Source organism: Cherax quadricarinatus, chromosome 6 (assembly GCF_038502225.1).
Source record: "Cherax quadricarinatus isolate ZL_2023a chromosome 6, ASM3850222v1, whole genome shotgun sequence".
NCBI classification, from domain to species: domain Eukaryota; kingdom Metazoa; phylum Arthropoda; class Malacostraca; order Decapoda; family Parastacidae; genus Cherax; species Cherax quadricarinatus.
This window is the reverse complement of record NC_091297.1, coordinates 60,034,138-60,060,449: the sequence shown is the minus strand read 5'-3', so window position 1 is coordinate 60,060,449 and position 26,312 is coordinate 60,034,138.

Genomic DNA, 26,312 nt, shown 5'->3' with positions numbered 1-26,312 from the left:
GTACTATGATTGTTGTGCTCTCTCCCCCTAGTACTATGATTGTTGTGCTCTCTCCCCCTAGTACTATGATTGTTGTTCTCTCTCCCCCTAGTGCTATGATTGTTGTGCTCTCTCCCCCTAGTGCTATGATTGTTGTGCTCTCTCCCCCTAGTGCTATGATTGTTGTGCTCTCTCCCCCTAGTACTATGATTGTTGTGCTCTCTCTCCCTAGTACTATGATTGTTGTGCTCTCTCCCCCTAGTACTATGATTGTTGTGCTCTCTCCCCCTAGTACTATGATTGTTGTGCTCTCTCCCCCTAGTACTATGATTGTTGTGCTCTCTCCCCCTAGTGCTATGATTGTTGTGCTCTCTCCCCCTAGTACTATGATTGTTGTGCTCTCTCCCCCTAGTGCTATGATTGTTGTGCTCTCTCCCCCTAGTACTATGATTGTTGTACTCTCTCCCCCTAGTACTATGATTGTTGTGCTCTCTCCCCCTAGTACTATGATTGTTGTGCTCTCTCTCCCTAGTGCTATGATTGTTGTGCTCTCTCCCCCTAGTACTATGATTGTTGTGCTCTCTCTCCCTAGTACTATGATTGTTGTGCTCTCTCCCCCTAGTGCTATGATTGTTGTGCTCTCTCTCCCTAGTACTATGATTGTTGTGCTCTCTCCCCCTAGTGCTATGATTGTTGTGCTCTCTCTCCCTAGTGCTATGATTGTTGTGCTCTCTCCCCCTAGTGCTATGATTGTTGTGCTCTCTCCCCCTAGTACTATGATTGTTGTGCTCTCTCTCCCTAGTACTATGATTGTTGTGCTCTCTCCCCCTAGTACTATGATTGTTGTGCTCTCTCTCCCTAGTGCTATGATTGTTGTGCTCTCTCCCTCTAGTGCTATGATTGTTGTGCTCTCTCCCCCTAGTACTATGATTGTTGTGCTCTCTCCCCCTAGTGCTATGATTGTTGTGCTCTCTCCCCCTAGTACTATGATTGTTGTGCTCTCTCTCCCTAGTGCTATGATTGTTGTGCTCTCTCCCCCTAGTGCTATGATTGTTGTGCTCTCTCCCCCTAGTACTATGATTGTTGTGCTCTCTCCCCCTAGTGCTATGATTGTTGTGCTCTCTCCCCCTAGTGCTATGATTGTTGTGCTCTCTCCCCCTAGTACTATGATTGCTTTGGTTCCCAAACTTGACAAAATTAGCAGCAAGATATTCTGGACACTGTTTGTCAGCAATTTTATAAAACTGATTTAACTTCAGTTGTTTTACTCTGTCTTCAACATTCAGCATATCCAATTGTAATTCATCCTGGCCTACATGTTCTCTTGGACTCAGGTCCAGGATGAATCTTACGATTTTATTCTGAATGATTTGTAGTCTACCTTTCAGCTTTTTTTTTTTTTTTTGTCAAGGCAGAGTACCATGAACAGCAAGCGTAGTCCATATAACATTGTATAAGGGCTAGACATAGGGTCTGGTATTTGCTGTCTTTACTACACTGTTCCCTATCAATTCTCAAGACATGCGTGGGTCAAAGGGGATTCCCAGATATTTTAATAGGGAAATTGAAGTGATGGGGTCCCCATCACACCGGACATTAAAATTATTTACCCCTCTTAGTTTATGTTTCTAGTCAATATATATATATATATATATATATATATATATATATATATATATATATATATATATATATATATATATATATATATATATATATATATATATATATATATATATATATATATATGCAAGGAATTCGCGAGAGCAGGCAAAATATACACAAACACTGACCTCTGGCTGAAGGAGACTCGAACCTACGAACCCTGGAACAAAGTACGCAGTGCTTTACCAATCTACCCACACTGGACCAATACCTTGGAGTCCAGCTTGCGCTAGACTTTGATCCAAGGCAGCCAGCTTTCAGGGAGAAGGCTTACAGCTTTTCATCTCATCCCCTGCATGCATCAGCCTTACTAGAGATTTTAACAATGCAAGAAATTCGCGAGAGCAGGCGAAATATACGCAAACACTGATCTCTGGCTGAAGGAGACTCGAACCTACTGAATTCCAAGGTATTGGTCCAGTGTGGGTAGATTGGTAAAGCGCTGCATACCTTGTTCCAAGGTTAGTAGGTTCGAGTCTCCTTCAGCCACAGATCAGTGTTTGTGTATATTTCGCCAGCTCTTGCGAATTCTTTGCATTGTTAATATCTCTAGCAAGGCTGATGCATGCAGGGGATGAGATGAAAAGCTGTAAGCCTTCTCCCTGAAAGCTGGCTGCCTTGGATCAAAGTCTAGCGCAAGCTGAACTCCAAGGTATTGGTCCAGTGTGGGTAGATTGGTAAAGCACTGCGTACCTTGTTCCAAGGTTCGTAGGTTCGAGTCTCCTTCAGCCAGAGATCAGTGTTTGTGTATATTTCGCCAGCTCTTGCGAATTCTTTGCATTGTTAATATCTCTAGTAAGGCTGATGCATGCAGGGGATGAGAGGAAAAGCTGTAAGCCTTCTCCCTGAAAGCTGGCTGCCTTGGATCAAAGTCTAGCGCAAGCTGGACTCCAAGGTATTGGAACAGTGTGGGTAGATTGGTAAAGCACTGCGTACCTTGTTCCAAGGTTCGTAGGTTCGAGTCTCCTTCAGCCAGAGATCAGTGTTTATATATATATATATATATATATATATATATATATATATATATATATATATATATTGTCTTTAAATAAAATATATATTAAATATAGGGGGTGGTAGGAGAAAATTCATAAACAGTTTCAGGGAGAACCTTGAGTTTTCCCTGAAGCAAGTTTATTCTTTTCTCTGAGGATGAGGGTCCCTAGGACAGTTCTAGAGGTGGTACCTCCCTATATTTTTTGTATATATATATATATATATATATATATATAATATATATATATATATATATATATATATATATATATTTATATATATAAAGGTAGTAGGTTGGTAGACAGCAACCGCCCAGGGAGGTACTACCGTCCTGCCAAGTGAGTGTAAAACGTAAGCCTGTAATTGTTTTACACGATGGTAGGATTGCTGGTGTTTTTTCTGTCTCATAAACATGCAAGGTTTCAGGTACGTCTTGCTACTTCTGCTTACACTTAGGTCACACTACACATACATGTACAAGCATATGTATACACACCCCTCTGGGTTTTCTTCTATTTTCTTACTAGCTCTTGTTCTTGTTTATTTCCTCTTATCTCCATGGGGAAGTGGAACAGAATTCTTCCTCCGTAAGCTATGCGTGTTGTAAGAGGCGACTAAAATGCCAGGAGCAAGGGGCTAGTAACCCCTTCTCCTGTATATATTACTAAATATGAAAGGAGAAACTTTTGTTTTTCCTTTTGGGCCACCGTGCCTTGGTGGGATACGGCTGGTGTGTTGAAAGAAAGATATATATATATATATATATATATATATATATATATATATATATATATATATATATATATATATATATATATATATATATATATGCAAAACAACCACTGTGAAAGAATATAGAAATTCCAAGCGCTTTCGTGACTATTCACATTATCAAGGAATAATGAAAGTAATGCAGCAAAGGAAGGCATAAAAAGGGTTTAGCCCAATATAGTGAGGTGTGGGCTAGACCCTTTATATGCCTTCCTTTGATGCATTACTTTCATTGTTCATTGATAATGTGAATAGTCACGAAAGTGCTTATAATTTCTATATTCTTTCACAGTGGTTGTTTTGCATATTCTGAAATCACCTGTTTACTGTGATCTTATTGCATATATATATATATATATATATATATATATATATATATATATATATATATATATATATATATATATATATATATATATATATATATATATTAACACATCGGCCGATTCCCACCAAGGCAGAGTGGCCCAAAAAGAAAAACTTTCATCATCATTCACTCCATCAATGTCTTGCCAGAGGGCTGCTTTACACTACAGTTTATAAATCTGCAACATTAACACCCCTCCTTTAGAGTCCTATTTCTAGGACTCAAGTCCGGCCTCCCGGTTTCCCTGAATCCCTTCATAAATGTTACTTTGCTTACACTCCAGCAACACGCCAAGTATTAAAAACAATTTGTCTCCATTCACTCCTATCAATACACTCACGCATGCTTGCTGGAAGTCCAAGCCCCTCGGACACAAAACCTCCTTTACCCCCTCCCTCCAACCTTTCCTTGGCTGACCACTATCCCACCTTTCCTCCATTACAGATTGATACACTCTCGAAGTCATTCTGTTTCGTTCCATTCTCTCTACATGTTCGAACCACCTCAACAACCCTTCCTCAGCCCTCTGGACAACAGTTTTGGCAATCCCGCACCTCCTCCTAACTTCCAAACTATGATTTCTCTGCCTTATATTCACACAACACATTGACCTGTGTGGAGAAATTTTCTCCAGGAGGGGAGTATCAGCCCCTTCAGCCCCCTTCAGCCCCTTTCAACCCTGAGGAGCCCAACCCTCTCACAAGGGGCAAGCATCTTGTTTACTGCTACAGCAAGTAATTGATCCCAGATGCAGTACCAGTATGCAACGTGGTCAAGCGACCGAGCCTCCGTACAAGACTCCAGTGTTGAAAAGTGTATTTTAATAAAAGACAGTCCATCTCTTACCTTAGCAGGACAATTAAGGAAAATCCTGCTCCCACTTTATCACCATGGTAAAGATAGTGGACATTGTTGTCTATGCTTAAGACAGCAAGATTCAAACATTCTGCTTTGCTTAATGAAGGAAGTGGCAAGGAAGCAAAAGTACTAGGTCAGCTTTTCCTTTATGTGCTAGGGGCAGTGACGGTGTGGCGTCATCAGATTACTTTTGACTCTACTGAGAGTCACATTGATGCCAGGATAACCAACAAAGAACACTGATCAGTGCGTTAATGTGAACAAAGTGTCTCACAAAACACAATAAACACTTACAGATAAGTGTGATCAGCTTCTTTAGTGATAAGATTGTGAACAATAAAGACAAATCTTGTGGAACATAGTGTACCAGTGTGCGTATTCCTAGACTATGGAAGACGTGGACATCCAAGGACACTTCAGCTTCTATCAAGTCACCGATACCTGTCGAAGGTGTGAAGAACACCATTGCTCACGCTACAAGAGCAAGGTAGGTTACGAATTTCTTGTAGTACGGGTGACTGCGCAGTTCTTGAGTCGCAAGGAGTTTGTAATCAACCTATAGTCGGCAGTGAGGTGCGGATTTTTGAGTCCACACAAGTAAGTTTGTCAGCAATCAGTGAATGAAATATGCTGACATAACACCCCATAGGGGTAATTTATTGTTTACATAATATGATCTATTACAGCCCGTTGAGAGATGATCATGACAACAATTCAAGACCTCGTCTGCAGGGGCGGCTGTGTAGACAATTTGCTGCCTTTTATCAGCTAAGTATTCCCTAAATTTAAACTATATCTTAGCTGGTAAGCCCTTTCTCAACAACCTCAGACATGACATCTCCACTGCCTCCAGCCTTCTCCTCGCTGCAACATTCATCACCCATGCTTCACACCCATATAAGAGCATTCGTAAAACTATACTCTCGCACATTCCCCTCTTTGCTTCCAAGGACAAATTTCTTTGTCTCCACAGACTCCCAAGTGCACCGCTCACCCTTTTCCCCTCATTAATTCTATGATTCACCTCATCTTTCATAGACCCATCCGCTGACATGTGGAGGAGGTGAATACATTCACTTCCTCCATACTCTCTCCCTCCAATCTAATATCCAAGCTTTCATCACCTAATCTTATTTATCCTCATAACCTTATTCTTTCCTAAATTCACTTTTCATTTCCTTCTTTTACATACCTTACCAAATTCATCTACCAACCTCTGCAACTTCTCTTTAGAATCTCCCGGGAGCAAAGTGTCATCAGCAAAAAGCAACTGTGACAACTCCCACTTTTTGTTTGATTCTTTTTCTTTTAACTCCACGCTTCTTGCCAAGATCCTTGCCAAGTCCCCTACCACAATTACTCTCTCACTTGGTTCAAAGGTTCCTATACATTCACTTAACACCTCCCAAAATCTCTCTCTCTCTCTCTCTCCTCTACACTCCTCTCTTCTCCAGGTGCACAGACGCTTATTATGACCTACTTTTCGCATCCGACCTTTATTTTAATTCACATAATCCTTGAATTTACACATTTATATTCTCTCTTCTCCTTCGATAACTGATCCTTCAACATTATTGCTACCCATTCTATAGCTCTAACTCTCTCAGATACTCCTGACTCAATCCCATTTATTTATCCCCACCGAAACTCCTCTACCCCCTTCAGCTTTGTTTCACTTAGGGCCAGGACATCCAACTTCTTTTCATTCATAACATCAGCAATCATCTCTTTCTTGTCATCCGCACTACATCCACGCACGTTCAAGCTCCCCAGTTTTATAAAGTTTTTCTTCTCTCTTTTAGTAAATGTTTACAGGAGTAGGGGCTACTAGCCCAGTGTTCCTAGCATTTTAGTCGCCTCAGACGACATAAATGGCTTATGGAGGAAAGTTTCTTTTCCACTTCTTCATGGACAATAGAAGAAATAAAAAAGAAAAAAAGCTATTTAGAAAATAGAAGAAAAACCTAGATGTGTGTATGTGTATTTATATATATATATATATATATATATATATATATATATATATATATATATATATATATATATATATATATATATATATATATATATATATATATATATATATATATATATATATATATATATATATATATATATATATATATATATATATATATATATATATATATATATATATATATATATATATATATATATATATATATATATATATATATATATATATATATATATATATATATATATGTATATATATATATATATATATATATATATATATATATATATATATATATATATATATATATATATATATATATATATATATATATATATATATATATATCCTAGGTAGCAGGTTGGTAAACAGCAACCGCCCAGGGAGGTACTACCGTCCTGCCAAATGAGTGTACAACGAAAACCTGTAATATTTTTACATGATGCTAGGATTGCTGGTGTCTTTTGTCTGTCTCATAAACATTCAAGATTTCAGGTATGTCTTGCTACTTCTACTTGCACTTAGGTCACACTACACATACATGTACAAGCATATATATACACACCCATCTGGGTATTCTTCTATTTTCATTCTAGTTCTTGTTCTTTTTTATTTCCTCTTATCTCCATGGGGAAGTGGAACAGAATTCTTCCTCCGTAAGCCATGCGTGTTGTAAGAGGCGACTAAAATGCCGGGAGCAAGGGTCTAGTAACCCCTTCTCCTGTATGAATTACTAAATTTAAGAGAAACTTTCGTTTTTCTTTTTGGGCCACCCTGCCTTGGTGGGATGCGGCCAGTGTGTTGAAAGAAAGAAGAATATATATATATTTATATATATATTTATATATATATTTATATATATATATATATATATATATATATATATATATATATATATATATATATATATATATATATATATATATATATATATATATATATATATATATATATATATATATATATATATATATGTAGTGCCGAATAGGCAGAACTTGGCTTAAATAGCAACGCTCATCTTGCCATACAGGACAAGTGAAAATTTGTGTATGCAATAATTTCGCCAAAATCATTCTGAACCTAACGAAAAAAATATATTTCACTGTGTTTGTTTAATATTAAATTATTGTAAAAAAATCTAAAATATATTTAGTTGGGTTAGGCTAAAATAAATTGTTCTTGTTATAATAAGGTTAGGTAAGTTTTCTAAGATTCTTTTGGATCAAAATAAAAAATTTCTACATTAATGAAAAAAATATATCTTTAAACCTATAAGAGAAAATTTTAGAAAGGACTTAATTTTAAATGAGTTCTTGCTAATTGACCAGTTTTACATATTCGGCACGATATATAATTATATATATATATATATATATGTATATATATATATATATATATATATATATATATATATATATATATATATATATATATATATATATATATATATATATATATATATATATATTTTTATCACACCGGCCGATTCCCACCAAGGCAGGGTGGCCCGAAAAAGAAAAACTTTCACCATCATTCACTCCATCACTGTCTTGCCAGAAGGGTGCTTTACACTACAGTTTTTAAACTGCAACATTAACACCCCTCCTTCAGAGTGCAGGCACTGTACTTCCCATCTCCAGGACTCAAGTCCGGCCTGCCGGTTTCCCTGAATCCCTTCATAAATGTTACTTTGCTCACACTCCAACAGCACGTCAAGTATTAAAAACCATTTTTCTCCATTCACTCCTATCAAACACGCTCACGCATGCCTGCTGGAAGTCCAAGCCCCTCGCACACAAAACCTCCTTTACCCCCTCCCTCCAACCCTTCCAAGGCCGACCCCTACCCCGCCTTCCTTCCACTACAGACTGATACACTCTTGAAGTCATTCTGTTTCGCTCCATTCTCTCTACATGTCCGAACCACCTCAACAACCCTTCCTCAGCCCTCTGGACAACAGTTTTGGTAATCCCGCACCTCCTCCTAACTTCCAAACTACGAATTCTCTGCATTATATTCACACCACACATTGCCCTCAGACATGACATCTCCACTGCCTCCAGCCTTCTCCTTGCTGCAACATTCATCACCCACGCTTCACGATGGCAATATAAACACAAATGCAGTATAATGTGATCCTTTATTGACTACGTTTCGCCCACACAGTGGGCTTTTTCAAGTCACAAACAGAACTACCTGGGGTGGAAGGAACGCGAGTATTTATAGTCCGGCTGAGGTCAGGTGAAGAATGCTGCATCTGATGATGTACCGAGTTGGGTTGTAGAGTCTAAAAACTTGGGTAGCTTGGAAAGGAGACTGGACAAGTTTGTGAGCAGACCTTCTACAGTGTTCTTATGTGGGATAGCGATGAAGAAGTTTCTTGGCAAGTGGTTCAGCTATGTTATAGAAGCCACTATTCTGGTTGAAGTTGTCGGATATAGAAATAAGTGATGATTCCAGGATTCTTCGGTATTGAGTGTTGTCTTCTGTGGCGATAAGTCTTGAGTTTCTGTAGTTTATCAAGTGGTTGTGTGAATTACGGTGTTGTACGCAGGCATTCCTTGTGTCGTTCAAGCTCTCCAAGACAAGCTCAACCAGGTCGAGCCTTCAATCCAGTTCACACTTGAAGAAGAGGTCGACAACACTCTTCCTTTCCTTGATGTTCTACTCTGCAAAGCTGACCACGAACTTCGTTTTAAAGTCTATCGAAAACCCACCAACCAAAACGATCTTCTCCACTTCTACTCTCACCACGACACCAAAACCAAACGTGGTGTAATTATAGGCTTCTTCCTGCGTGCACTCAGAATCTGCAGCAACGAGTTCCTTGAGGAAGAATGCACTATAATTGAACAGATATTTTCCAAACTCCACTATCCTCGTCACTTCATCAGAGACTGCAGACGGCGAGCACTAAACATCTTCAACACACCCAGAGAAGACACTGCCGAGAAGAGATACATAGTCCAAACATGCAACATCTTTGCCAAAACATCATTCCAAGTATCTACCTCCACAACCACGACCATCAAGGACATCACCAGTAGTAGGCAGGACAAGCTTCCATCCTCTGCAGGGGTATACATAATCCCTTGTAATGACTGCAACAAGTTATACGTGGGCGAAACATCAAGGGACCTCCAAACACGTATTTCAGAACACCAATACGCAAGCAGGTCTGACGACACAAGGAATGCCTGCGTACAACACCGTAATTCACACAACCACTTGATAAACTACAGAAACTCAAGACTTATCGCCACAGAAGACAACACTCAATACCGAAGAATCCTGGAATCATCACTTATTTCTATATCCGACAACTTCAACCAGAATAGTGGCTTCTATAACATAGCTGAACCACTTGCCAAGAAACTTCTTCATCGCTATCCCACATAAGAACACTGTAGAAGTTCTGCTCACAAACTTGTCCAGTCTCCTTTCCAAGCTACCCAAGTTTTTAGACTCTACAACCCAACTCGGTACATCATCAGATGCAGCATTCTTCACCTGACCTCAGCCGGACTATAAATACTCGCGTTCCTTCCACCCCAGGTAGTTCTGTTTGTGACTTGAAAAAGCCCACTGTGTGGGCGAAACGTAGTCAATAAAGGATCACATTATACTTCATTTGTGTTTATATTGCCATTGTGTCGGTATTTTATACCATTTATTTCCACCCACGCTTCACACCCATATAAGAGCGTTGGTAAAACTATACTCTCATACATTCCCCTCTTTGCCTCCAAGGACAAAGTTCTTTGTCTCCACAGACTCCTAAGTGCACCACTCACTCTTTTTCCCTCATCAATTCTATGATTCACCTCATCTTTCATAGACCCATCCGCTGACACGTCCACTCCCAAATATCTGAATACGTTCACCTCCTCCATACTCTCTCCCTCCAATCTGATATTCAATCTTTCATCACCTAATCTTTTTGTTATCCTCATAACCTTACTCTTTCCTGTATTCACCTTTAATTTTCTTCTTTTGCACACCCTACCAAATTCATCCACCAATCTCTGCAACTTCTCTTCAGAATCTCCCAAGAGCACAGTGTCATCAGCAAAGAGCAGCTGTGACAACTCCCACTTTGTGTGTGATTCTTTATCTTTTAACTCCACGCCTCTTGCCAAGACCCTCGCATTTACTTCTCTTACAACCCCATCTATAAATATATTAAACAACCACGGTGACATCACACATCCTTGTCTAAGGCCTACTTTTACTGGGAAAAAATTTCCCTCTTTCCTACATACTCTAACTTGAGCCTCACTATCCTCGTAAAAACTCTTCACTGCTTTCAGTAACCTACCTCCTACACCATACACTTGCAACATCTGCAACATTGCCCCCCTATCCACCCTGTCATACGCCTTTTCCAAATCCATAAATGCCACAAAGACCTCTTTAGCCTTATCTAAATACTGTTCACTTATATCAAGGAACTATAGTTCCTTGATAATGTGAGTAGTCACGAAAGCGCTTGGAATTTCTCTATTCTTTCAGAGTGGTTGTTTTGCATATTTTGAAATCACCTGTTTACTGTGATCTTATTGCATATATATATATATATATATATATATATATATATATATATATATATATATACATATATATATATATATATATATATATATATATATATATACATATATATATACATACATATGCAGGTAGTAGGTTGGTAGACAGCAACCACCCAGGGAAGTTCTACCGTCCTTCCAGATGACTGTGAAACAGAAACCTGTAACTGTTTTGCATGATGGTAGGATTGCTGGTTTCTTTTTCTGTCTCATAAGCACGCTAGATAGCAGGGATATCTTGCTACTCCTACTTACACTTTGGTCACACTTCACAGACACGCACATGCATATATATATACATACATCAAGGTTTTTCTCCTTTTTCTAAATAGCTCTTGTTCTTCTTTATTTCTTCTATTGTCCATGGGGAAGTGAAAAAGAATCTTTCCTCCGTAAGCCATGCGTGTCGTATGAGGCGACTAAAATGCCGGGAGCAATGGGCTAGTAACCCCTTCTCCTGTAGACACTTACTAAAAAAGAGAAGAAGAAAAACTTTATAAAACTGGGATGCTTAAATGTGCGTGGATGTAGTGCGGATGACAAGAAACAGATGATTGCTGATGTTATGAATGAAAAGAAGTTGGATGTCCTGGCCCTAAGCGAAACAAAGCTGAAGGGGGTAGGAGAGTTTCAGTGGGGGGAAATAAATGGGATTAAATCTGGAGTATCTGAGAGAGTTAGAGCAAAGGAAGGGGTAGCAGTAATGTTAAATGATCAGTTATGGAAGGAGAAAAGAGAATATGAATGTGTAAATTCAAGAATTATGTGGATTACAGTAAAGGTTGGATGCGAGAAGTGGGTCATAATAAGCGTGTATGCACCTGGAGAAGAGAGGAATGCAGAGGAGAGAGAGAGATTTTGGGAGATGTTAAGTGAATGTATAGGAGCCTTTGAACCAAGTGAGAGAGTAATTGTGGTAGGGGACCTGAATGCTAAAGTAGGAGAAACTTTTAGAGAGGGTGTGGTAGGTAAGTTTGGGGTGCCAGGTGTAAATGATAATGGGAGCCCTTTGATTGAACTTTGTATAGAAAGGGGTTTAGTTATAGGTAATACATATTTTAAGAAAAAGAGGATAAATAAGTATACAAGATATGATGTAGGGCGAAATGACAGTAGTTTGTTGGATTATGTATTGGTAGATAAAAGACTGTTGAGTAGACTTCAGGATGTACATGTTTATAGAGGGGCCACAGATATATCAGATCACTTTCTAGTTGTAGCTACACTGAGAGTAAAAGGTAGATGGGATACAAGGAGAATAGAAGCATCAGGGAAGAGAGAGGTGAAGGTTTATAAACTAAAAGAGGAGGCAGTTAGGGTAAGATATAAACAACTATTGGAGGATAGATGGGCTAATGAGAGCATAGGCAATGGGGTCGAAGAGGTATGGGGTAGATTTAAAAATGTAGTGTTAGAGTGTTCAGCAGAAGTTTGTGGTTACAGGAAAGTGGGTGCGGGAGGGAAGAGGAGCGATTGGTGGAATGATGATGTAAAGAGAGTAGTAAGGGAGAAAAAGTTAGCATATGAGAAGTTTTTACAAAGTAGAAGTGATGCAAGGAGGGAAGAGTATATGGAGAAAAAGAGAGAGGTTAAGAGAGTGGTGAAGCAATGTAAAAAGAGAGCAAATGAGAGAATGGGTGAGATGTTATCAACAAATTTTGTTGAAAATAAGAAAAAGTTTTGGAGTGAGATTAACAAGTTAAGAAAGCCTAGAGAACAAATGGATTTGTCAGTTAAAAATAGGAGAGGAGAGTTATTAAATGGAGAGTTAGAGGTATTGGGAAGATGGAGGGAATATTTTTGAGGAATTGTTAATGTTGATGAAGATAGGGAAGCTGTGATTTCGTGTATAGGGCAAGGAGGAATAACATCTCGTAGGAGTGAGGAAGAGCCAGTTGTGAGTGTGGGGGAAGTTCGTGAGGCAGTAGGTAAAATGAAAGGGGGTAAGGCAGCCGGGATTGATGGGATAAAGATAGAAATGTTAAAAGCAGGTGGGGATATAGTTTTGGAGTGGTTGGTGCAATTATTTAATAAATGTATGGAAGAGGGTAAGGTACCTAGGGATTGGCAGAGAGCATGCATAGTTCCTTTGTATAAAGGCAAAGGGGATAAAAGAGAGTGCAAAAATTATAGGGGGATAAGTCTGCTGAGTATACCTGGTAAAGTGTATGGTAGAGTTATTATTGAAAGAATTAAGAGTAAGACGGAGAATAGGATAGCAGATGAACAAGGAGGCTTTAGGAAAGGTAGGGGGTGTGTGGACCAGGTGTTTACAGTGAAACATATAAGTGAACAGTATTTAGATAAGGCTAAAGAGGTCTTTGTGGCATTTATGGATTTGGAAAAGGCGTATGACAGGGTAGATAGGGGGGCAATGTGGCAGATGTTGCAAGTGTATGGTGTAGGAGGTAGGTTACTGAAAGCAGTGAAGAGTTTTTACGAGGATAGTGAGGCTCAAGTTAGAGTATGTAGGAAAGAGGGAAATTATTTCCCAGTAAAAGTAGGCCTTAGACAAGGATGTGTGATGTCACCGTGGTTGTTTAATATATTTATAGATGGGGTTGTAAGAGAAGTAAATGCGAGGGTCTTGACAAGAGGCGTGGAGTTAAAAGATAAAGAATCACACACAAAGTGGGAGTTGTCACAGCTGCTCTTTGCTGATGACACTGTGCTCTTGGGAGATTCTGAAGAGAAGTTGCAGAGATTGGTGGATGAATTTGGTAGGGTGTGCAAAAGAAGAAAATTAAAGGTGAATACAGGAAAGAGTAAGGTTATGAGGATAACAAAAAGATTAGGTGATGAAAGATTGAATATCAGATTGGAGGGAGAGAGTATGGAGGAGGTGAATGTATTCAGATATTTGGGAGTGGACGTGTCAGCGGATGGGTCTATGAAAGATGAGGTGAATCATAGAATTGATGAGGGAAAAAGAGTGAGTGGTGCACTTAGGAGTCTGTGGAGACAAAGAACTTTGTCCTTGGAGGCAAAGAGGGGAATGTATGAGAGTATAGTTTTACCAACGCTCTTATATGGGTGTGAAGCATGGGTGATGAATGTTGCAGCGAGGAGAAGGCTGGAGGCAGTGGAGATGTCATGTCTGAGGGCAATGTGTGGTGTGAATATAATGCAGAGAATTCGTAGTTTGGAAGTTAGGAGGTGGTGCAGGATTACCAAAACTGTTGTCCAGAGGGCTGAGGAAGGGTTGTTGAGGTGGTTCGGACATGTAGAGAGAATGGAGCGAAACAGAATGACTTCAGGAGTGTATCAGTCTGTAGTGGAAGGAAGGCGGGGTAGGGGTCGGCCTAGGAAAGGTTGGAGAGAGGGGGTAAAGGAGGTTTTGTGTGCGAGGGGCTTGGACTTCCAGCAGGTATGCATGAGCGTGTTTGATAGGAGTGAATGGAGACAAATGGTTTTTAATACTTGACGTGCTGTTGGAGTGTGAGCAAAGTAACATTTATGAAGGGGTTCAGGGAAACCGGCAGGCCGGACTTGAGTCCTGGAGATGGGAAGTACGGTGCCTGCACTCTGAAGGAGGGGTGTTAATGTTGCAGTTTAAAAACTGTAGTGTAAAGCACCCTTCTGGCAAGACAGTGATGGAGTGAATGATGGTGAAAGTTTTTCTTTTTCGGGCCACCCTGCCTTGGTGGGAATCGGCCAGTGTGATAAAAAATAATAATAATAAATATATATATACATATGTATATATATATATATATATATATATATATATATATATATATATATATATATATATATATATATATATATATATATATATATATAGGTATATGTGTGTGGTTTCAGTGTTACGTTCTATTGTGTCGCCGTCACCGACACAATAGAACGTAACACTGGAAACCACAAAAATTCAAAAACATTAGCATACATGATACTTAAGCAGGCTAAGCACCACCAACCCAGCAACACAGGAGTCACATGATCTCATCGTCTACCATCCTGATCCCAACATGGCATTCTTCATGTCACCGTGCGTCACTCATATATATATATATATATATATATATATATATATATATATATATATATATATATATATATATATATATATATATATATATATATAAGTAGTGCTGAAGGCACCTTTTCACACCTAGATGTGAGAAATCACGCCTATGATAATGACCCTGACCTGACACGTGCCCTCGACCGCCACCCCCTCCCCCCCTCACGACCCTCTTTCCCTCCCCCTCGACCTCTCGACCCTCCACCCCAAAGACCCTCGACCACCTCCCCTTCCCCCCCGCCCGCGCCCACCCGCGCTCACCAGCGCCCACCCGCGCTCACCCGCACCCACCCGCGCCCACCCGCGCTCGCCCGCGCCCACCCGCACCCACCCGCGCCCACCCGCGCCCGCGCCGCCCCTGCAGCGCTTTCTGCAGCGTCCGCCGGATCGCCCCCGCTCCCCGAATTTTTTTCCGATTTTTTTCGATTTTTTTTTTTAATTTTTTCATTTTTTGTGCTCCCCACCTCCTAGGAACAACACCCTCCCCCACACCTCCCACCATCCACTTCCATCTCCCATACCCCCTACTTCCTTGGATCATGACCTCCCTCTCCATCCACCCAAATATTTTCGAATTTTTCTTCGATTCTCTTATGATCTCTAACTCCTCGGATCAAGTTTTGAGGTTCTCCCCTATGGGTACCCCTCCCACTTCCATCTCCCCATACCCTCTAAACCCAATATTTCTCGTCCACTTCCTTGGATCAAGAAATCCATCCCCCTCCACAAAAAAAAAAAATCCATTTACTTTTATTCTCCAACTCCTCGGATCAACTTTTTCTCGATATTAATAATATAAAGATTTGAGCTACCCTCCATCTCCCCCCCCCCGACCTCCCACCACCCACTTCCATCTCCCATACCCTCTAAATCCAATATTTCTGCCCCATCTCCTTGGATCAAGACCTCCTTCTGCCTCACACCCCCACCACCCTCTAAACCCAATATTCGTGATACACATCCTCATATCAAGACCTCCCTCTCCAACTCCTCGGATCAACACCACTCTCTCACCCACACCTCCCACCACCCACTTCCATCTCCCATACCCTCTAAATCCAATATTTCTGCTCCAACTCCTCGGATCAACACCTCTCTCTCACCCACACCTCCCACTTCCACCCCCCTCCCAAAATCCCTGAGTAACCTCCTCGGATCAAGATCACCCTCCTTGGATTAACTTTTCTCGATATCAATAATACAAAGATTTTCCCTCCACTTCCTTGGATCAAATTTTTGGGTCCTCCCTATGCAGGTCTAAACAAGTAACTTCCTGGCATGCATGACGTCACCCCACCTGTGTTTACTCAGCGGTCAGTGACGTCACGTGATTGTCATGTGGGTTTTCGATACGTGGATGGGGTAAAAATACTCACGTAGGCTGGTAGTATGTATAATATATAACGGGAAGTATGGAAAGCGCCAACAGCCGACCTGCCTCTCTCTGCTCCCTATCTTGACTGACTCACAGTGCCTATGGGTGAGGGGGTGTTTGAAATCCTGCTATGGTCAGCAGCAATATGAATACAGTCAGTGATTCACGCAGAGACGGTTGGTAGTGAGTCATCTGTGTACGAATGGTATATAATACCGACAAGATGAGATTAAGACACATGTGCAACATCTGGGTATCTTTATTGTAGACGTTTCGCCATCCAGTGGCTTTATCAATACAAATTCTTGGACATAACTTGAAGACAGTAGAACTATGTACAGAAGATGAGGTAATCAGTCCCTCAACCTAGGAGCAGGTGCGAAGAGCACCATAGTCGTGGAGATTCTGAAGAATCTCCAGAAGAATCTTCAGAATCTCCACGACTATGGTGCTCTTCGCACCTGCTCCTAGGTTGAGGGACTGATTACCTCATCTTCTGTACATAGTTCTACTGTCTTCAAGTTATGTCCAAGAATTTGTATTGATAAAGCCACTGGATGGCGAAACGTCTACAATAAAGATACCCAGATGTTGCACATGTGTCTTAATCTAACAGTGAGTCATCTACTGGTACACTGGTTACTGGTAACTGGTTACTAGGAACTGGTACTACTACTGAGATGATGACCTCACACACACAAGCCAACAGGTAGAATCAGGTCTGTCACCATAACAACCTCAACAACCCACAACTTATAACCTTTTTTTTCGGCATCTCAAGTTCAACAACAATATCCACAACCAACATCATTTTCCATTTTATTTCACAATTTTTCCCCTTTCGTTACAATTTTTTTTTCATAAATGACACTAATACACATTTTCACTCTTAACACAGGCTAACCTAAATAATTCCTCATTTTCGTTAATACCCACAACAATCCACTATTTTTACTTAATACAACAAAAGATTCTATTGTCACGAATTAAGATTTCAATAACCTCCACTTTCTACGCACCCACTCTATAAACGACATCTGCACAAATATGCCGAGCCAGGACTGCTTGGCGAGTCTTATCTGACTGACTGACCTCAGATACAGATCTCAGGTCAGACCCACCAAGTAACTCTTCTCTCTCTACCTCAACACCAACACTCATTTCTGCCATAGAGAGAATTTAAGCTTAGATATGCTTACTCAATCCATTTGTTTTAAAATATGTTAACACAATGCCTTTAATTTCAGTAAAATTCCCATATTTCATTAAAATTCTAATACAATCCTCTTCTTACCCCTTCTCCACACCCCGCAAACCTTACCTCTTCACATCCACCCACCCATCTCTCAACACCTCACTCTCCCACCAACATCTCTCAACACCTGGAAATATAAACACATATGCAGTATAATGTGATCCTTTTTTGACTACGTTTCTCCCACAGAGTGGGCTTTTTCAAGTCACAAACAGATCTACCTGGGATGGAAGGGATGCGAGTATTTATAGTCAGGTTCAGAATGCTGAGGTCAGGTGGAGAATGCTGCATCTGGCCTCATGGGCGAAACGTAGTCAATAAAGGATCACATTATACTGCATATGTGTTTATATTTCCATTGTGTCGGTATTTTATACCATTTATTTCCATCTCTCAACACCTCACTCTCCCACCAACATCTCTCAACACCTCACTCTCCCACCAACATCTCTCAACACCTCACTCTCCCACCAACATCTCTCAACACCTCACTCTCCCACCAACATCTCTCAACACCTCACTCTCCCACCAACATCTCTCAACACCTCACTCTCCCACCAACATCTCTCAACACCTCACTCTCCCACCAACATCTCTCAACACCTCACTCTCCCACCAACATCTCTCAACACCTCACTCTCCCACCAACATCTCTCAACACCTCACTCTCCCACCAACATCTCTCAACACCTCACTCTCCCACCAACATCTCTCAACACCTCACTCTCCCACCAACATCTCTCAACACCTCACTCTCCCACCAACATCTCTCAACACCTCACTCTCCCACCAACATCTCTCAACACCTCACTCTCCCACCAACATCTCCCAACACCTCACTCTCCCACCAACATCTCTTAACACCTCACTCTCCCGACAACATCTCCCAACACCTCACTCTCCCACCAACATCTCTTAACACCTCACTCTCCCGACAACATCTCCCAACACCTCACTCTCCCACCAACATCTCTCAACACCTCACTCTCCCACCAACATCTCTTAACACCTCACTCTCCCACCAACATCTCTTAACACCTCACTCTCCCGACAACATCTCTCAACACCTCACTCTCCCACCAACATCTCCCAACACCTCACTCTCCCACCAACTTCTCTCAACACCTCACTCTCCCACCAACATCTCCCAACACCTCACTCTCCCACCAACTTCTCTCAACACCTCACTCTCCCACCAACATCTCCCAACACCTCACTCTCCCACCAACATCTCTTAACACCTCACTCTCCCGACAACATCTCTCAACACCTCACTCTCCCACCAACATCTCTCAACACCTCACTCTCCCACCAACATCCCCAACACCTCACTCTCCCACCAACATCTCTTAACACCTCACTCTCCCGACAACATCTCTCAACACCTCACTCTCCCACCAACATCTCTTAACACCTCACTCTCCCACCAACTTCTCTCAACACCTCACTCTCCCACCAACATCTCCCAACACCTCACTCTCCCACCAATATCTCCAACAAGACACAATTTTCACTCATAACCCACAATTTTTCTCGTTTTAACATAAAAAGTCACCACAACACTTACAACTTATAACCACTTTTCGATAAATTTGCTAGTCACAATTTTACTTAATAGGAAGTTAATACTCATACACACACACAAACACACACAAACACACACACACACACACACACACACACACATACACACACACAAACACACACACACACACACACACACACACACACACACACACACACACACACACACACACACACACACACACACACACACACATACTTTATTCTCAATAACTGTTAAGAAATATTCTCACATCTATATCCTTTAACAACTCACTAGAGAACAACTCCAGACTACTTTGAACACCATCAAACTATTCTGATACATTTGATTACTCTCAAACATGGTTTGAACACTTCCAAACAACACTGGATCACTTCCAAAATTATCATTTTGAATATTCCCAAATAACATTTTGATACTTCTAACTCATCCATATTTACATATTTCATTAAATTACATCTCATCCCCCAAACTCCTCCCTCATTCTCCAGATTTTTACAACATTATCACACACACAACAAAAATAACTCATACACTTTTGAGTCATTACCAACACTAACACACAGACACCACACTTTACTTTGAACACTACCAAAACACTCTCATACATCATTCGAACACCGCCAAATCATCGCTGAATACTCCCAGAACACCACTGAACACCTTCAAAATTACTCTTGCACATCATTTGAACACCTTCAAAGCCATCTTTGAATAGTCTCAAACACCGTTTGAATACTCCCAAATACACTACTGAATACTACCAAAACACCACTGAATACAGCCAAAACACCACCAAAATCACCAGAAACTAAGATCAACATCACCAACTAACACCCATTTTCACACAATTCCCCTCAAATCACTGTAACTAAGAGGATTACCAATTTCTGCGAACACCTAACACACAGACGTCACACTTTATTTTGAACACCTTCAAAACACTCTCATACATCATTTGAAGACCACCTTTTCTCAATATCTCTTAAGAAATATTCTCTCATCAACATCCTTTATCATCTCAGTACAGAAGAGCAACCCTAGATTACTTTGAACATCATCAAAACACTCTCATAAATCATTTGAATACTAACAAAAACACCTTTAAACATTTCGAAGACATCATTGGAACACTTCCAAAATATAATTTTGAATACTCCCAAATAAGATTTGACATCTCTAATTCATCTATACTTACACATTTCATTAACCGAAATTACAACTCATCCACCAAACTACTCCCTCAGTCTCCAGACTTTACAACATTATCACAAAAACTAACTCAAACACTTATGTCATGGGACATTTACCAAAACTAACACAAACACACCACACTTTACTTTGAATAACACCAAAAACATAATCAATTACCTTTGAATACTCCAAAAACATCATTTGAACACATTTAAAAACATCATCAAACTCCTTTGAATACTCCCAAAACACCACTGAATACTACCAAAACACCACTGAATACTGCCCAAACACCACTATAAATCACAAGAAACTAAGATCAACACTACCAATTAACTCCTATTTTATAGAAATCCCCTCAAATCACTATAACCAAGACGATCCCACTCACCTCAGACTATTATATAACATGAGCGCAAAAAAACATTCTCATAAATCATTTGAATAGTCTCAAACACCTTTGAACATTTCCAAACAACACTCAAAAACTTACAACAGGATCACCACCAACTGAAAACATTTCATGTACACACAAAAAAACTAAGACATCCATCAACTAATATCCATGATCATTCAACTCAAAACCACCAAGATCGCAGAAAACACTCATTTTTTAAAAACATTCACACAAAAATCACAATCACCAACTCCATACAATATTTGTCAATATCTAATATACTCGCCCCACTACCACCAACACATGCCAGCACGGATAGGGACACCTCCCATGATGTCACACTTCAACCTGTGTTTACTTGGTGATCAGTGTCGTCACACCCAAACACCTTGTTTCAACCTGTTATATCTCCAATATCTAAGATCACCGCAATCAAGACGGTTACCAAATTCTACAAGCCCACCACTAAGATCACTAAAACATCACACATTTTGTACACATTCTCCTAAAACATCATATCCAAAATAACTAAAAACTAAGGTCGCCTACGTCAATATCACTAAAACTATCTACACTTTTACTAAGATCACATAACGTTTTGTCTTCTCTAACTCACCCACCAATTCACATTCTCATTCACACTTACAAATTTCATTAACAGAAATTACATCTCATCCACCAAACTCCTCCCTCATTCTCCAGACTTTACATCATTAGCACAAAAAAGCTAACTCATACACTTATGACACGAGACATTACCATAACTAACACACAGACTAACTTTGAACCAACTTTGAACAACACCAAAACACCACTGAACATCTTCAAAAAATACTCTGCACATCATTTGAACACCTTCAAAAACACCATCAAATACCTTCGAATACTCCCAAAACACTACTGTTTACTACCAAATCACCACTGAACACTGCCAAAACACCGTCAAAATCACCAGAAACTAAGATCAGCATCACCAGCTAACACCATTTTATAGAAATCCCCTCAAATCACTATAACCAAGAACTCCCTCCCCATCCCCCCCATGAGCGCAAAAAAAACATGAACACAAACCTATTACACAACCACTTAGTACATGATCACCATCAACTGAAAACATATCATGTACACACAAAAAACTAAGACAACCACCACCAACAAACACCCATGTTCACTTACCTCAAAAACCACTAACACAGAAAATGCTCATTTTTTTATAAACATTCACACAAAAAATCATATTTGCCAAAATCTAAGCGCACTCACCTCACTACCACCAGCACACGATGTCACACCCACCCCACAGGACCTCCGAGGTCACCTCCAGTGACCTCACACTCCCATCTGTGTTTACTTGGTGGTCAGTGACATCACACCCAACCCACCTTGTTTCAACCTGTTGTACCCACAATATCTAAGAACACTGGAACCAAGACGATTATCAGATTCTATGACCCCACCACTAAGATCACTGAAAACACTAATTTTTATAAACATTCACAAAAAAAATCACGATTACCAATTCCATATCATGTTTACCGTCATCTATCAACACTCATCACCAAGATCACCAAAAATCTAAGATCACGCATCTCAAAACTACTATGATCACAGAATACACTCATTTTTTAAACATTCACACAAAAATAAGACATACATAAAAATACCATGTCACTTCCACCAACATCTATAACATAACATGAGCACCATAACATATCACCATCACCAAAAAAATAATACTCAGACACCCACAACTTATACATTTCAATCACAAATTTAAGACAAGAGACTTACACTCCAACTAAAACCACGACGTGTTTATCATAAATCTAAGACATGATCACAAAATAAGCCATGACACAAATAATATACCATATCAACCAACTAATACACAAGAAATTTTACACATGAGACATATCCAAAATCTAAGACATACCCAAAAATCTTATATATATGCACAAAATAAGATATAAGTATAAAAATACCATGTCACAATCACCTCCAACTAAGACATACACACCAAATCTAAGACATTCACCTCCAACTAACACATACACATTAAGAACATAAGAACATAAGAACGAAGGAACACTGCAGAAGGCCTACTGACCCATGCGAAGCAGGTCCAAGTCTCCTACCGGCTTAAGCCAATGCACCCAACCTAGTCAGGTCAGGTCACATTGACTTAAGGGAGGAACACGGCAACCGACCTGGTAGCACAAGCTATCAGGTCTAACTCACACCCATCCACATCTACTCATGTATTTATCCAACCTATTTTTAAAGCTACACAACGTTCTGGCCTCTATAACGGTACTTGGGAGTTTGTTCCACTCATCCACAACTCTATTACCAAACCAGTACTTTCCTATATCCTTCCTGAATCTGAATTTTTCCAACTTAAAACCATTGCTGCGAGTCCTGTCTAGGCTAGATATTTTCAGCACACTATTTACATCCCCTTTATTTATTCCTGTCTTCCATTTATACACCTCAATCATATCCCCCCTAATTCTACGTCTTTCTAGAGAGTGCAGTTTCAGGGCCCTTAGTCTATCCTCATAGGGAAGGTTTCTGATACATGGGATCAACTTTGTCATCCTCCTTTGTACATTTTCCAGAGAATTTATATCCATTCTGTAATACGGTGACCAAAACTGTGCAGCATAATCTAAGTGAGGCCTAACCAAGGATGTATAGAGTTGAAGAACAACCTGAGGACTCCTATTATTTATGCTTCTTGATATGAAGCCAAGGATTCTATTAGCTTTATTGCGAACACTTATGCACTGTTGTCTTGGTTTCAGATTACTGCTAACCAGAACTCCTAAATATTTTTCGCAATCCGTAATATTAAGATCTACATTATTTAGTTTATATGTGGCATGGTTATTGTCCTGTCCAACATTTAGAACTTTGCATTTGTCTATATTAAACTGCATCTGCCACTTCTCCGACCACTGCATCAGTCTATTCAAATCTTCCTGGAGTGCTCGAATGTCCTCGTCAGAATGAATTCGACGGCCTATTTTGGTGTCATCGGCAAACTTGCCGATGTCGCTCTTTATGCCCTCATCTATGTCGTTTATGTAGATTGTGAACAGCAGGGGGCCCAACACTGACCCCTGTGGAACACCGCTCGTGACACTTCCCCACTCTGATTTCTCCCCATTTATGCAAACTCTCTGCTGCCTATTTGTCAACCATGCCTCTATCCAGGAAAAAATTTCTCCTATTCCATGTGCTTTAATTTTCCTCAATAGTCTCTGATGTGGGACCCTGTCAAAAGCCTTACTGAAGTCCATATACACAATATCATATTCATTACCATGATCTACCTCCTCAAATACCTTAGTGAAAAAAGTTAATAAATTCGTAAGGCAGGAACTCCCCTTTGTAAAACCATGCTGAGATTCGTTGATTAATTTATGCTTTTCAAGGTGGCTACGAACTGCCTCGGCAATTATTGATTCCATAAATTTTCCCACTATGGAGGTTAGGCTTATTGGTCTATAGTTCGAAGCTAAGGACCTGTCACCTGTTTTGAAAATAGGTATCACATTTGCCATTTTCCACTTATCTGGCACCATGCCAGTTTGTAGTGATATGTTGAAAAGATTAGCCAAAGGTGTGCTAATCTCCTCTTTACATTCCTTTAGAACCCTTGCATACAGTTCATCAGGGCCTGGGGATTTGTTAGGTTTTAATTTATCTATTTGCCTAAGGACCATGTCACTTGTGACCCTAATCGTGCACAGTTTATTATCGTCTTGTTCTACATAATTTGTCATTACTGGAATATCGCTGGTATCCTCCTGTGTAAAAACTGAGAGGAAGTATGTGTTAAAAATTCTACACATTTCCTTATCACTGTCAGTGAGCTGACCCGAGGAACTTTTGAGTGGGCCTATCTTGTCCCTGATCTTACTTCTGTATACCTGAAAGAATCCTTTTGGGTTAGTCTTCGATTCTCTTGCAACTTTAACCTCATAATCTCTTTTTGCTTTTCTAATTCCCTTTTTTATTTCTCTCTTTAACTGAATATATCGATTTCTTAATTGCCCCTCTCCTCTTTTGATTTGCCTATATATGCCTCTCTTTTGACCAATCAGATATTTTAATCTATTGTTCATCCATTTAGGATCATTTTTGTTTGATCTGATTTCCCTATTTGGAACATAATTTCACTGAGCAGCTAGAACTATGCCCTGGAAAGCATCATATCGGCAACCATCACCACCTACCTGACCCTTAGTCAGGTCATTCCAGTTCAGCCCACCTAAGTAATTTTTCAGTCCTATGAAATCAGCCAAGCGAAAGTCAGGGACGGAAACTTGATTGCCATTATTAGGGGAATTCCATGATATATTAAAACTGAGTGATTTGTGATCACTTTCCCCAAGCTCATCATTAACCTCAAGATTATTAATTAGTGTTTCCCTACTGGCAAGAACCAAGTCAAGGAGGTTATTTCCCCTAGTTGGCTCTGTCACAAACTGTTTTAAAAAACAATCCTGGATCGTATCAAGAAAGTCACCTGACTCTAAATTTCCTGTCAAATTGCTCCAGTCAATCTGTCTATAGTTGAAATCTCCCATTAGCACAACATTTTCGTATGTAGATGCCTTACGAATTTCGTCCCATAGAAGTTTACTGCACTCCCTATCAAGATTTGGGGCCCTGTAAATCACACCCAAAATTAGTTTTTCTCGGCCCTCGAGAAGCTGTAACCAAACAGATTCAGTGGCTGACGCTTCTAATTTAATATCTTGTCTAACACAACAATTTAAATTGTCTCTGACATACATGGCTACTCCACCACCTTTCCTGTTGACCCTGTCAGTGTGGAATAATTTATAGCCTTGTATGTGACATTCAGAGGGCATCTCTCTATCTTTCAGATTGAGCCAGGTCTCTGTTATAGCAATAATATCTATGTTTCCTGCACTTGCAATTAATCTTAGCTCATCTATCTTATTTCTTACACTCCTGCTATTAGTATAGTAAACCTTAAGGGAGCCAGTCCCTTGCTGCCCTCTGCTGTCCCCCTTTGTTTGCTGACCTGATCTATTGTCTTTATTTATAACTTCATGCTGAATGCCTTTTATACATTTACTGTTTCCAACCCAAGTGTTGCAACCTGCTTGTTTCCCACACACACCCATACCTCTATCTTCCATCAGTTTAAAATCATAGGCATTTCACCAATGGCCTTCTCAATCGAGTCTGCAAGTGCTACCACCCCAGCCCCAGAGAGATGTACCCCATCCCTTGCATACATATCATGTTTGCCATAA